This window comes from Neovison vison, chromosome 6 (assembly GCF_020171115.1).
Source record: "Neovison vison isolate M4711 chromosome 6, ASM_NN_V1, whole genome shotgun sequence".
Classification (NCBI taxonomy): domain Eukaryota; kingdom Metazoa; phylum Chordata; class Mammalia; order Carnivora; family Mustelidae; genus Neogale; species Neogale vison.
Window position 1 is genome coordinate 181,884,820 of NC_058096.1, and position 14,690 is coordinate 181,899,509.

The 14,690-nt window shown below is 40.1% G+C and overlaps 1 protein-coding gene across 6 annotated transcripts in view; it reads right to left on the bottom strand.

Annotated features, from left to right (window-relative positions):
• Positions 1 to 14,690, bottom strand: part of CHL1 (cell adhesion molecule L1 like) — a 220,588-nt gene that overhangs the window by 145,336 nt on the left and 60,562 nt on the right. For 2 of the 6 annotated variants that reach the window (XM_044253143.1, XM_044253144.1), the window contains exon 1: positions 5,964 to 5,991. The exons of 3 other annotated variants lie outside the window; for them this stretch is intronic. The gene's annotated coding sequence lies outside the window, so the exon portion shown is untranslated. Of the gene's footprint in view, positions 1 to 5,963; positions 5,994 to 14,690 lie in introns of those variants that run through there. One more of the 6 variants, XM_044253139.1, reaches the window with a different exon arrangement.

Consider the following 14,690-nt stretch of genomic DNA (forward strand, 5'->3'; position numbering starts at 1 on the left):
TGTCCCCAGCACCAAATGTCTGGCAAGTATTGGAGTTCAGAAAGTAATAGGTGTAAGAATGACTAAATGAATGATAGGACAGATCAGCTTGGGAGTAGAAGCCCAGCAGTCAGTTCATCTTTGGAACTTATGCCACAAAATGTGTTGACTGTTGCTTTTTTTGTTTTTTTTTTTGATGATTTTATTTATTTATTTGACAGAGAGAAATCACAAGCAGGCAAAGAGGCAGGCAGAGAGAGAGAGAGGGAAGCGGCTCCCTGCTGAGCAGAGAGCCCGATGCGGGACTCCATCCCAGGACTCCGAGATCATGACCCTAGCCGAAGGCAGCAGCTTAACCCACTGAGCCACCCAGGCGCCCCTTGACTGTTGCTTTTGAACTATTTCAATAGAAACTCTTACCAGATCTTGTAATTTGTTTCCACAATGTAAACAACTCTGCAGTATTCCTACTTATGAGACCTAAAATTCTCTTTTGCTTGGGGCTACTGGACATTGAAAGTGCCATGGCTCATGCACTAACTTACTACATAAGCTACGCGAGGGAAGAATCTACGTGCAATTCATCTTCTGTATTTCCACAGAACCAAAAAAAAATAGTGCCTTGTAACAAAAGAAGTCTGTGCTCTTGAAATGTTTCTGAGAGGAAACAGGACAAGGATAATGGAAGAAGGCTTAAAATTTATGAACTAGAAATGCACACATTACTAAACCTAGGACCTGGAAGAAGATCATAAAGTCCATTCAGAAATGACAAAGAACAGTGTGTGGTAAGAAGAAAAACAAACAAAATTATGAATTGGAAATATGTCTGTCAGTACTCCTAAGACTTGAAAAGTACAGAAGAGTCTGTGCAAATTCTGCAAAGAGCAATGTAAGAAGAGAATTACAGCAACAACTATAACAGAAATGTAGACATACTCTGAGAATTTCAAAAGTATAAGTAATTCTCGCAATATTTTTTTACATTGCATACAGGTGCTTGTATAATGAAAACATGTTTTAAATAACAGTAGCAATATTATGGTAAAGCATAAAAACAATGAAAATTAATTTTCATTAATCCATTAATAAAGTAAATAGTAGATATAAGAATTCCCTGTATTTATAGCAATTGGTAAAATTATTTACATGCACGCTATTTAGGAGTATAAAAATGTCATTTCCCCCATTCTGTTGAAATTGTGCTACAGTGCAGAAAACATCTACCATATGACTTCAGTCAGCAGATATCAAAACAGGGTTTTATCACAATGCTATTTTTAATAGCTAGAGATATGACTACCAAATAGAATTGTCACAAAAACATGATCTCCACTTAACATGAAAGATGACTTTTCATAAGAGGGCTTCAAACACAGCACGCATATTAAAAGGAAGAAGCAGGATGCGTGCTCGATGCACAATACTCTCCCCACATTCATCAATGTTCACTTTGATTTCCGTTCCCTCTCTCCGCTGCTCCTCTGAATCTATTTGTCAGATAACCGTATCGCATGTTTCCTGATGTCCACAGCTTAGCATGAATATATCAGCTTTTGCAGCTCTGCATCCCTGGCTTCAATGGATGCTGATGTCCATTCAAAATTAAAAATCTTGACAGTTTTTCTCTACCCTCACAAATTCCCTTCATTTCATCTCATGAGAATTTCCCATGTGGTAAATGTATCAAGCAGGTCTCTGCAATCTCCCTGACAACCTCTCTGCCTAGGACCGGCTAGAAATAATCAGTGGGCACAAGGGTCGACATTCAGGGAAAATAAAATAGGAGGCCTCATGGAGTTCTCCAATCCCGCTGAAATTGGTTGATCAAGGATCCTCACCTCAGGTAGAGCATTAGCCTGAAATGATTTCCCTTTTTTTGTCAAACGTGGCTTTCAACACTCTTTTGCCAAATTCACCTTTCCCATCCTTCTGGGATGTCTTGTCGTTCCATAAGCCTCATGTCACTTTTTATCACTAAAATTTAGGCTGATTCAAAATGCTCTCTCCTTCCTCATTTCTGTCCAGAATTAAGGCTGGATGGAATTTATTAAATGAGGAGAAGAATGCCGTCTCCTGTTTTATTCTTCCTCTTTCTGTAGCATCTTGGAATTATAACTGTCACTTCAAGCCTGATTGCCTGGTGGGTCGGCCCCTGCATCAGCCTCAGGCACTTTCATCTCCATCCCCTCCCACCCCATGTCTACCCCGCACTCCTGATCCCGGAAGGATCCCAAAGCGTCCGAGTGTCACAGCACTCTGAGCAACCCCCTTAGGTGAAGTACCCACAAGAAGAGCTCACAACCAGCCACTTACTCCGGGGTCTAGTTGATCTATAGACCTACGTGCACCCCTGCTGGATCCAAAGGTAAGAGTATGAGCTGCTCCACTGTCCCATCCTATGACCACTCCCCAGATCTCTCCTGCCCTGCCCACAGCCACACGGCCACAGGCCAGGAAGTCCACCAGTGATTCAGGGAACACATTACCAGGGTCCCGTCTCTCAGGCACATCAACCTGTTCAAGAATCAACAATCAAGTCAGACCCCTTCACCTGACTTCGCATAAGGAAAGGTGCTGGTGGGGGGGCTCTTCCCACAAACAATGCATAATTTGCACAATTTCAGAGAGCCACTCTCATCTTCCTGCCTCCAAATTTTTGTGTACACAAGCAGGGCAGCTGGTAATGCTGAGGAACTCTGACCTCTTTGGGTTCTTAGGAAGCTTCTGAGGAAGATTCTGGCTCTAAGGTTTTATTTCTCTCTTTACTAAGATTTTGTTCCTCTCTTACTAAAGATTAGCTGGTCTCTATGTTTTGAGCTGTGAACTCTAATTACCAACTTGGGATCCACAACAACAAAAATATGAATTCCCACTCAACATCCTTTTATAGGATTTTACATATCATGTAAAGAGAAGAGATTTTACAGATCATGCTTTTAGTTTTAATTTTCTTCTCACAAAATAATAACAAAAAATTCTCATAATTTTAAGGTAATATCAGCCACTAGAAACATCTCTGTACCAAAAATTTATTAAGGAAGGCATCCAACATTAAGGAGAAGTAAACAGGAATTAAAATATGAACACAAAATAGAGGAAAATGAATAATCCCAACCTGCCCTAAGGCTTAAATCAACTCCCAGCGGTTAATTTATAGATCTTATGCAAAGGAAGTTGCTACCATGGCAAGGAAAGAAATTCTCATTATATTCGGTGCCCAGAGATCACCAGGGAAATAATGGCAAGACAGTCCTTCTCAGCATAATTTCAAAAAGAGATCTTGCTGCCAAGTAAAACTGCCTTAACCAAAATGTTATCACTTAGCTGTTCATTTCGTCAATAGGCACTTTTTTACATCCTGCTGTATACATCGAAGGAGCAGAAAATAAATAGAGCAGAGTCCTTACTATAAATTAGAAGTAACAGATGAATGAATGCAAGGAACTAGATGCACCAATATGAAAAGGAATGAGGACAAAATGCCGGTAAATGCTACAGGGATGTCGCACGGGCTCTGCGATCAGCCAGCTCCCAGCAGACTCACTTTCTACCATTTCAAGTAGGGGAAGGCTGAGATCCTCTCCTGGATGTCTCAGTCCGTTCAGGCTGCTACAACAGAGTATCACAGAGTGGGTGGCTTATAAGCAATAGAAATGTACTTCTCACAGTTCCAGAGGCTGGGCAGCCCGAGATCCAGGCAGGAGCAGATGAAGTGCCTGGTGGGAACCGGCTTCCTGGTTCACAGCTGCCTTTTTGCTGGGTCCTCCCACAGCAGAAGGGGTGAGCGAGCTCTCGGATGTCTTTCTTATAAGGACGCTCACCTCATTCATGGGGGCTCGCCACTTAGGACTGAACCACCTCCCAAAGTGCCCACCTCCAAATACTATCAACATATGAGTTTGGGGGGGTAGTGCTCAAATAATCATTCTACATCACTGGATCCTAAGATAATCAGGGAACAACTCTGATTAGTAACTATTGTTTTAATACCTATTGTTGTTATAATGGGAGTAAGTAATTGTGTGTTATGATATGAATAAACTCTGGAGGTGTTGCCTTACAGATTTAGAACATGCCCACCTCTGACAGGTTAAAGAATCCCAACCAGCTCACATGTGTTCGAAGACTATCCTATTTGCTCTTACCTTATTGTTCTAAATGAAAATAAAACTTGATCCCATCCTAAGCCCCTGATGCCGCAAAACCACACAGTCTCTATCAGATAGGTTGCCACTGAGGGCCAGTAGCACATACCACCCCAAAATGTACCATGTTGGCCTGTGGATTAATCTGAGCTAAAAACCATGAAGACCCAGCAGCCTCAGGAAGAGTTTTTGTTTTTGTTTTGCCTCTTCCTTAACTGCCTAAGAGAATTTTTTTTTTTTTTTTAAGATTGTATTTATTCATTTGAGAAAGAGGGAGAGAGAGTGAGCACAAGGGGGCGGGGGTAGGATAGAAGAAGAGGGAGAAGCAGGGCTCAATTCCAGCACCCTGGGATCATGACCTAAGCCGAAGGCAGAGGCTTAACCCACTGAGCCACCCAGGCACCCCATGCCTCAAAGAATTTAGATAGAGGGTTTGTACCAGAGAGAGAGAGTTATTGTCAAAGAAACTTTCAATATCAGAAAGACTAACATGTATGACAGGGCAACCATCTATTTACCAAACATTTGCTCTTCTCATTTTCCCGTGAATTGTCTTCCTCCCCTTTGAAGCCCAGAACCCGACCCCCTCTCAACTCAGGACAGTATACAAAAGCCTCAATTGTCTGCCTGTTGAGTCTCATATTTGTCTATGGGGCTCCCATATGTATGAAGTTAAATTTGTTTTTCTATCTTAGCTCAACTTAATTATTAGACCAGCAAAAGAACCTAGAAGAAAAGAAAGGAAAAGCTTTCAGCTCCTACACCACAAAGCAAGCTTCCATCCTGAGGTTACTGGCGCCAAAGCCAGAGCTTAATGTTTTTATAAATAAAGAAAAAACAGTTGCGATGCCAACCTGTACCCTGAAGAAAGGGATTAGTTTCACAATCACCATCAACCACGGGGCATCCCAAAGAAATTTACAATCTAAGTGAAAATAGCATGCCTGCTAGGCAGATAAAGCTTCAAGGTCAGGCCCTACCCTTCCTCATTAGATTGCTGACACTGAACCTCCCCCAAGTAGAAATTCCAAAGCTGCCCCTGGTAAAGACCGAGCTCCATTTGTCCTTCGCTGGTGTCATTGCTAAAGGTGCCCATCAGCGCCACCTATAGGTCCAAAGGGGCAGACGCTTAAGCAGAGCCTGCTTTCCTATCGCTGACACAGCTCTTGGTACCAAGTCCTGATTCAGCTACATAATTCTTCCAGCTATAAGAAAGAAGGATCTTTCCCTAAGCATTTATATTTGACCAGGGGTACTGTACATCACAGTTGGCCATGGTTACTGAACTTAGTAGATTTTATAGACCTTTTCACAACTGCCCTTAAGAATATGATCTGCTCCTAGAAGACAAGCTGCACAGACCCAGAACCACCACCCCCACTTCAAATACCCACCAGTTTCATTTCTGTTTCTCCACACGAAGTTGTTTGTTTTTCTTAGAAGCCATATTATTTTTATCAAGTTTCAAGAGATTTCAAGGACCATGAATCCTGAAGAGAAATCTCTTCCATTCTAGAAGACCCCTAGAATGCTGATCCAAACTTACCACCTCTCACTTGGTTCCACTCCTTTCTTACAGCAACCACCAAGTTTTTAAAACCTTACAATCCCACCGCATTAACCCTTCTGCTTCACTGTGAATACTTACAAGATTCTGGCATTATATTTCCCATGCCTCCCCCCACAGGTATTGAAGGAGTCTGAGTATAATATATTATTGTACGGAATTCTAGAAACATCCAGGCACAGGCCCATGCTCTTCCCAACACATATCATCATTCTTCTGTGCTTGCATCAGATCAGTCAGATTTGCATTTAAACTCAGAAATACAGTACCTTTGATGAAAGCAGTTAGGTGAAGCCCACTTCCTTATCTAGAAAAAGAAAACAATAATAAAAAAAAAAAAGGATACTTCTTTGGTGACCAGTAAGTGATGTAAAAATATCATAACAAATATTAATCGAGTGATATTACATAAATGTTATAGCAAACTTTTATTGAAGGCTTACAGTGTGTTGCATTAATGTGTATTATCTGATTTAATCTCATAAAAAACTATTGGGGAAATATCGCCACTGTCTCAGTGTTACAGATGAGGTTAGTTAGACACAGAAATGTTAAACTATTTGGTCAAGTCCACACAACTAGCAAGTATGGGAGCCAGAACATAGACTTCAGCAGGCTACTCTATTAGCTAGTTTGCCAAACCACTGGTCAATTAAATAATGGTGTGTCATGCAAATAAGAGATCAACACAGTTCCTGACACAAGGTACATGAACCAAGGAAATGGCTGTCTTAGAGGCAGCAGTCCGCGTAGTCACAGTCAACATTAGGCATGATGCTTCCATTAAACACCATTAAGTGGCAAATTTACTAAATAACAACTACTAAATAATAACATCATTAAGTGGCAAATATTCAACTACAGAAGGTGTATTTCCCTGTAGTTCTTTCCCAAAACCCAAACTTAAGACTCTTCAAAGTGCTCAGGATTGCTGACCAGGAAGCAATAACTGCAAAGGAATGTTTACATGGAGATGTAGAAGTGTAATTCACATAGCGCTCTGCTCTTTTATGCAAATGGCCCTATATGAAAAGAGACAGAAGATCTTTGTTTTCCAGAATGACACATTTTTCCTACAACCCCAAGACTATATTATTAATTAGAATGTCCTCTGTTAAAAGACCAAGGATCATTCATTCTGAGAGTCAAATAATGAACATTGACTTTGCGTCTCCCAAAAAGCTCCCAAGTCTGAATCTCAAAGACAGGAAGTGAGAGTTTACCTTGGCAATCTTAATGTGTGGCACATAGTAGGTCCACAACATACATCTATACGATGCAGAAATGATATAGGACAGGCACATTTTGTTAGTTTAATAGTCATGCGTTATTAAAGATGTAAATTGCCAGCAAGTGTTCTCATTGTTGTTCCATTCGAGTATTATGTTCAAAACTACTTCTCCCTTTCTATTTATTTGAAAAACTATACATTCTTATTACTTCTGAGTTCTTTTTTCTCCTGCAATATAAATAGGAGCTCTACGAGTCCATTTTCAGAATGATTCCCAAGGTATAGTAAAGAGCAATAAAGGCAGGGGTTATGAACGGTATCATTAACTGTGTGGGCTTGCTTTAAAAGTGCATAAAGAAATAATTCACACGTCCTATTCATGTGGCAATGAATTTAGTGCCATTTGAATACAGTACATAAAAAGACTCATTCAACTCTTTTAACTACTAATTGGTTATCCTTATATTAAGGTCTGAATGACAGAGCTAGAGCAAAGCACCCAAGGGGAAAAAACTAAAATAAAAAACTGTGGGGCATTTTTGCAACTCTGTCCTACACAATGATAGTGCAGCCTACTGATACTATCTATCTTAGGTAAGATGATTGCTGGAAAGGAACACATAAGAAAAGCTCACTCTTTCCAAATCAATATTAGCACTTTGTGCTACCCCTATCTGGCATTGCACATGGACCCATTCAAACGGTGTGACTTACACAACTATGTTTAGTTACGAACAAAGTAAAAAATATGTGGCATCATTAAAATCACTCTTTCGACATCCACTAAGCCAACACAAATGTGGTGCACATTCTCTATGTTCCAAGAACTGCAAAAATTCAAAAGATGCAGAAAAGCAAATACATGCACAAATCAAAAATGTCATATAATTCTTATCTTTGAGAAAATGGACTCAATAAAACCAATTATGTGAGTAAATCTTAGCTAGACAGAAAAACAAATATATAGATGTGTGAGTGATCTGGAGCAGTGACAAATCCAAGCTGGAAACCAGGGACCTCTCGTGATTGTTCTGTGTAGCACATCTTTTTATTGGAGGTTTCCAGTAACAAATGAACGTTTCCTTCCTCTAACATTATTCTTCCTTAAGAGAAACAAAATAACAAACAAGAAAGATGACCCAGTGGTACAGAGAAGTAGCTGGCAAAATTCAGAACCATCGTGGTATAAATGAGAAATTTTCAGTTAACTGTTCAGCAAGTCTATTACCTACCCCCCCCCCCGCCTTTATTAACTACTTCAAGAGCCATAACCTGTTAATGCACCAATACCACCCTGGGGATGAGTCTGAATTAGCTCTTTCAGATGGCTAGAAGTTCATGTGATGAATCACTATTAGTCTCCGGGCACTAGAGTGGACAGAAGCAGGTTAATGGAGCAGCTCATTTCTGTTCTAAGGAGCGTAGGTCCCAGAGCTTCTGGATTCTGCTTGGGAGCAACTCCTTTAGCAGAGAAATCTGCAAAAAAATCTAGTCTCCAAACTTCCTTCACTTTGCATGGCATGTATACTATCTTCACGTCTCGGTCATTCTCAAGTCCACAGGGACGGCCAATCTTTAAATATCTAACTGAGATCATTACAAAGCTGTCATTAAGGGTGACAAATGACAGTAGTTCACTTGGTAGCTGAATGAGTAGAAGGCACCTCCACAGACCCTAGAACCAAAGGCGACAAACTGCACATCGGTGCCTTTTGTTCAGCTTGCACACTGGCTTTTATGGAGCCTTAAATTAGTTTCCTCTCCTTTCCTTTCCCTTTCCCTTCTTCTTCCTCTCCTCTCCTTTTCTTTCCTTCCATTTTTCCATTTTTTAAGTCTGTTTGTTTGTTTGTTTAAGAAATCTATACACCCAACATGGGACTTGAACTCATGATAGTGAGACTGAGTCACAAGCTCTTCCGACTGAGCCAGCCAAGCGTCCCATTAGCTTCCATTTCTTACTTTCTTTCCTTCCTACTTCCCTCCTTTTCTTTCTTTTCTTCCTTTCCTTCTTTCCTTCCCTTCCTTCTTCTTCCTTTCTTTCTTCCTTCCTTTCCTTTCCTAACTTCCTTTCTATCTGCCTTTTCCTTCCTTCCTCCTTTTTTTTTTTTTTTTTTTTTTTTTTTTTTAAGAGAAAGAAAGACAGAGACAGAGAGCAACAGTGCAGAGCCCAACTTGGAGGCTCAATCCCACAACCCAGAGATCATGACCTGAGCTGAAATCAAGAGTCAGATGCCTAACCAACCGAGCCTCCCAGGCTCCCCAGCTTCCATTTCTTAAACACTAGGACCATGGACAATAAAATTCAAATTTCTGTCCTTTTTATTATTAAAAACGTAGAAAGTTTGACAAGACAAGTCCTGCTTTGACACATGGCACCAATCTTCCAGAGCTGAGCAGAACATTCCAGTTTTGGAAGAGGCTGTTTTCCCCAGTACTCCAGTCTCCTCCTCTTCCTATTGTCTGTACCTCTCCTGATGCCCCACTCCTTTGCATGTGAATGTGTGATACCATCCACAGTTTAGCTATCGTGGATGTTGCTGCTATAAACATTGGGGTACATAATAAATTTTTTAAAAAGTAAATAAAATAAAATTATAAAATAAAATAAAATAAAAATAAGTAAATGTGTGATACCAGCCCCATATCTACCATAGATCTTGGCTGTGAATATACTCAAGCTGTTAAAACTCTCAAACTAAATTACTGACTTAAAGAATTTATTTATAACATATATTGCTTATTTTCTTATTAAAATACTAAAGATTAGGGGCTCCTGGGTGGCTCAGTGGGTTAAAGCCTCTGCCTTCAGCTCAGGTCATGGTCCCAGAGTCCTGGGATTGAGCCCCATATCAGAATCTCTGCTCACCAGGTAGCCTGCTTCCCCCCTCCTCTCTCTGCCTGCCTCTCTGGCTACTTGTGATCTCTGTCAAATAAATAAATAAAAGCTTTAAAAAAAAAAGACAGATGTAAAAAAGAATACTAAAGATTGAATTATAGTACAACAATAATTGTTCTTCACAATTATTATCATTTTATTCAAAATTATTTCTTCTTATAAATACTGATTTAGCTTCTTTACAGCCAACCCTTAACTTTGTGACTTATATTTTAAATGTTTTATTGATCGTGTTTCAAATTTGACAGATATATTAAAAATCAAAGGGCCACAGAGTTTTAAGGATGGAATGTTTCTTCAGTATCATTTAGCTCCAAATCATATACTTTACAAGTAAGAAATCAATAAATTTGTGATCTTTTGAAGGCACACACCTACTGAATATGAAGTCCAAGGATGGAATATGATTTTTTATCCTCAGTTCAATGCTTAATTTTAGTAGTAACTGGCTTTTCCTATCACAGGATGCATCATGAAGGAAAAATAATACCATTTTCTGAATATTGTATTCTTCCTCCTCTTTCTTTTTCCCTCCTTCTCTTTCTTATTCCCTCCCTACTTACTTTCCTCTCCTTCCTTTTTCTCCCTGCTTCTCTTCCTCCTTACTTCACTAAGACCCAATAGTTCACCTGAAGGTAAAAATTATGTAAACATCATGCTCAACAGACAGTGTTTCAGTGGACAGCTGCACTGAGTAATGGTGTAGACAATTTTCTCTTCATTATGCTTATATTATGCAATATTGGACTTTCTTTTTGTACAATGATCAAAGGTAAAAACATAGAATGTGCCCTTGTCCAGCTATCTGGGAGGCAGAACTAAGTGACCAAACCATTGTGGGATTTAACAGCTTAGCTCGTCATTCATATGATTCTCATTTACTTCTGAAAAACAAATTAAGTATAATTAATTTAGTAAGTTAAAAGTGGGGCAGACATAAAGGCTTCTCAAACTGTCTCAAACTCAAAAAAACCCAGGCTGACTTCCAATAAACTGGTGGTTGCAGAGCTGCTGCTGTCTCCTAGAAAAGTCTGAGAAGAATAACTTAATTTAAAAACCATTTTGGCTTTCTTAATCTTATTTGTTTCTTATTGCTCTTCTCCCTTATTTTATTAGTAATGAAGTTTATAGGAAAATAAGAATTTCTCCTTCCATGAAAAGGCTTGAAGCAGATTTTTTCCTTCCCACTATGCATTGGATTTCTGAGATAAGCATTTAGAACGAGTTTCATAAACGAGAACCCAGCTGTGTCTATGGGGTGACTTTTTTAAATGATCTACCTGGGACTTGTTCCGTAAGCTACAGTAGTCTGCAGTATCCATGTATATACAGATCTCTGATGTCATACTGGCAATGAAATGGGATTTAAGAAGTTAGCATGAATGATCAAGGTAGGGTGGCTTTGGAGTCAAACCAAGATTTTACTAAGTTCCTTCCATCTCCTTAAATAACAAACCTACATTATAGCAAATGTTATGGTTTGGGAGGTAGTGATCCTCAAGTGCTCAGTAACATGCAAATGCCTTAAAGTTTAAGATCTAAATGGTCATATACTAATGCTTTGATAGAGGCACTCTTCTTTTAAGAGTGTAAAGGTAGGGGGCACCTGGGTGGCTCAGTGGGGCACCTTCAGCTTAGGTGATGATCTCAGGGTCCTAGGATTGAGCCCCACATCTGGCTTTCTGCTCAGCAAGGAGCCTGCTTCCCCCACCCCTCTCTGCCTGTCTCTCTGCCTACTTGTGATCTCTGTCTGTCAAATAAATAAATAAATAAATAAATAAATAAATAAATAAAATCTTAAAAAAAAAAAAGAAAAAGAATGTAAAGGTAGATGGCCATTTTTCAATATTTCAAAAACGTGCTCTTTATACTTTGTTGTTGGGTCTGGTGTACTGAATGTTGTGTGAACTTATGCAAAAACAGCCATGCTAAAATTTTAGCATACAGATGAATCCCTACAGTCCTGGACCCAACTGTAAGAAATTCTAATTCAGGAGGTACAGTGGGGGGTCCAGGAATCTGCATATATAATTAACACCCAAATCATTCTTTTACTTACTCAGCTATTCATTTAGTATACTCATTGTGACAAATAATTAGGCTGTGTGTTAAGTCTTACAAATATAGTGGTGAAAAAAAAAGTCCTGTTTTAATCCATAAATAAAAATATATAAAATGTAGATAGTGATAAGAACTAGGAACAGAAATCTATTCTAGTAGAGCAACAGCAAGCAAAGGTGAATGAGAGAACATGTGGGGGGGTGGTACTCAGGCAGAGCCTCTCAGATAAGATGCTGCTGGTATTAAGTGACTCACAGACGAAACCTGGAGAAACACTCCCTTTACACAGGCTAAGGAAAAATACAATCTGTGCCAAGCTTGAACTTGGTGTCAAATATTTGATATTTTCAAATTTCCTACTTCTCTTGGTACTTAGCAGTTCTCTCCTACGTCCCTGAAATTCCTGTCCTCGCCCCCTCCCCTGTACCCCTCCATAACACACATAACACAAATCACACATTATTAGAAAGCTGTTGCCAAAAGTTTAAAATAAAGAAGGTTTTGGTATAACTGTAATATGAAAAAGAAAGAGTTTGTTAACAAACAATGTGATGAAATTGCCAAAAATTTGGTGAGCCTAGTTGAGAGAAGTATGGCACCTAGAATCCAGGATGTGATTGTTACACTTTATTTTATTCCGCTCAGGAAACCTCTCCTAAGTTGTATCCAGGTCTAAGTGCTTGGATTTAAAACTGATTCAGACCAAGTGAGCTTATTCAGAGGCAAGCTCTCAAGAGGGGAGGAGGGACTAGCACTAAATCACCGGGAGAAAAGTTGAAAGAGCTAGGGATGTTTCTGTCTTCCTGGAAACAGATGACGCAAGTAAGACATAAAACCTCTCTTCAAACATCTGAAGGTCATAGGGAAAGGATGAGATTTTGTTGTCTGTGGTCCCACAAGGCAAAAGGGAGAGAAAGAGATGCAAATTCCTAACCCCAGGTTTGCAATTATAGAAACGTAAACTCAAAAGCCTCTGGAGAAAGACACCTGCCCTATTCGAGAAGAGGAAGTAGAGGTTGGTGACCACACACTGGGTGGCAGTGCGAAGGTCTTCAAGACCCAAGTGCACGGTGGCACTGAAGGGCCGCGGAGGCCTGCTGTGAGAACCTGTGACGCACGATTCATGTTCCATGATTCATAATAGAAAGACTGACTGCCCCTATGAAACAATAGTCCCTCTCACTCTCCCAGGCCTCTGGAACCAGAAGTGACGTCAGTGCTGCCTGGACAGTCAGCCGCGTGGGAAGAAGTCAGCAGCAGGTGGCTTTCAAAGGGCCCTGCATGTCCTTTCTGCGCTTGATCCCTCCTGGGGATCCCCCTTCTAGCATTCCTAGTCATCTCCCAAGAGGCCTCCACCGATCTGTTCACCCACCCCTAGAACAAGCTGCTTCTCTCCGAGGCTCTTGGTGTTCTCCCAAACTATCTTTTCCAAGATGAGATAGCAGAATTAATGAAACAACTTCAATGTTTCTCAATCCCTTTGAAAGACATGCTCATGATGTGTTCCATAAACATGCATTACTTATGTGTTTTTTAGCTGACTTTCCTACTTAAATAAAAATATCTTAAGATAGTATGTTCTCTCACAACTATAAAAGGGAAATCATCACCATTTTACGTGAAAATAAATACAATGAAACGTAGCCAATTAAGTTTTAATGAGACATTGTGACCAGAGGACTCCCAGATTTTGAGGTCTGGACTCGTTCCAGGAAAAAATACAGCAAAGTGTTAAAAAATGTATAAAACCATGCAAGCACAAAACCTTTGACTTAACCTGAAGTATTAGAAAAAAATATAATGAAATAAATGTTTGCTTTACACTAGGTCTATTATTTAATGATATTCAATCGTAGAATACCTCTGATCACCTTATATCCCATCAGGGGTATCTATCCCATAATTTAGGATATACTGAACTGATCAAAGATGCTGTCCCCATGTTAAGAGGGACACAAAGCCTCAAGACACTGAAGCTACCCAGTAGGGAAAACCTCAAGGAAAAATAAACTAGAGAATGGCAGGTACCATGGAAAATCCACAGAGACATCTTTAATCACCTATATCCTAGGCTCCCCTTTAAGTAGAATTTTCATGTAGGGACAACCACAGAGATAGGCAAGACTCACTTCTAGCTCCTAATGCAGTTCCCATTCACCTAGATTCCAGGGCAGTGATACAAGGTTGTCCAGCTCAAACAATTCATTCATTCAGTCATCCAAAAAATATACTCAGCAATGACTGTGTACCATGTGCTGTTCTAGATACTGGAAACACAAAACCAAAAAAACAGACAAGATTCTTGTCCTGACCTCCATAATTACATTGGGTCATGGGGGCGAGACAGCTAGTACAAATAAGCCAGGATTTCTCAACCTCAGCAGGATGGACGTTTTGGGAAGGATCATTCCTTATTTGTAGGAGGCTGTCCTGTGCACAGAAAACAGGACTCTAATCACTAGATATCAGTAGCAACAGTCCCATTCCCCACCCCAATTCTGACAACCAAAAATGTTCTCTAGATATAACTAAATGTCCCCTCACAGACAAAATTGCCCTTGGTTGAAAACCACTGCTCTGAGGCCTTCTTCCCTACATCCAAAGCCAGAGTGCTGCACTGTGCAGCTTGAGGGAGGACCGCTCACTGTAATTCCACGTGAAGTTATCCCTCAGAGTCATGAAACAACCATACATCCGTCAGAAGGAGCAGCTCTGCCTTGCTGTGCTATGGCTGGAATTACATGCTCTGGTGGGAGACATGCTGATGTGGACGTTGAACAAAAAACGAGGGTAGAAAATACTGATCAA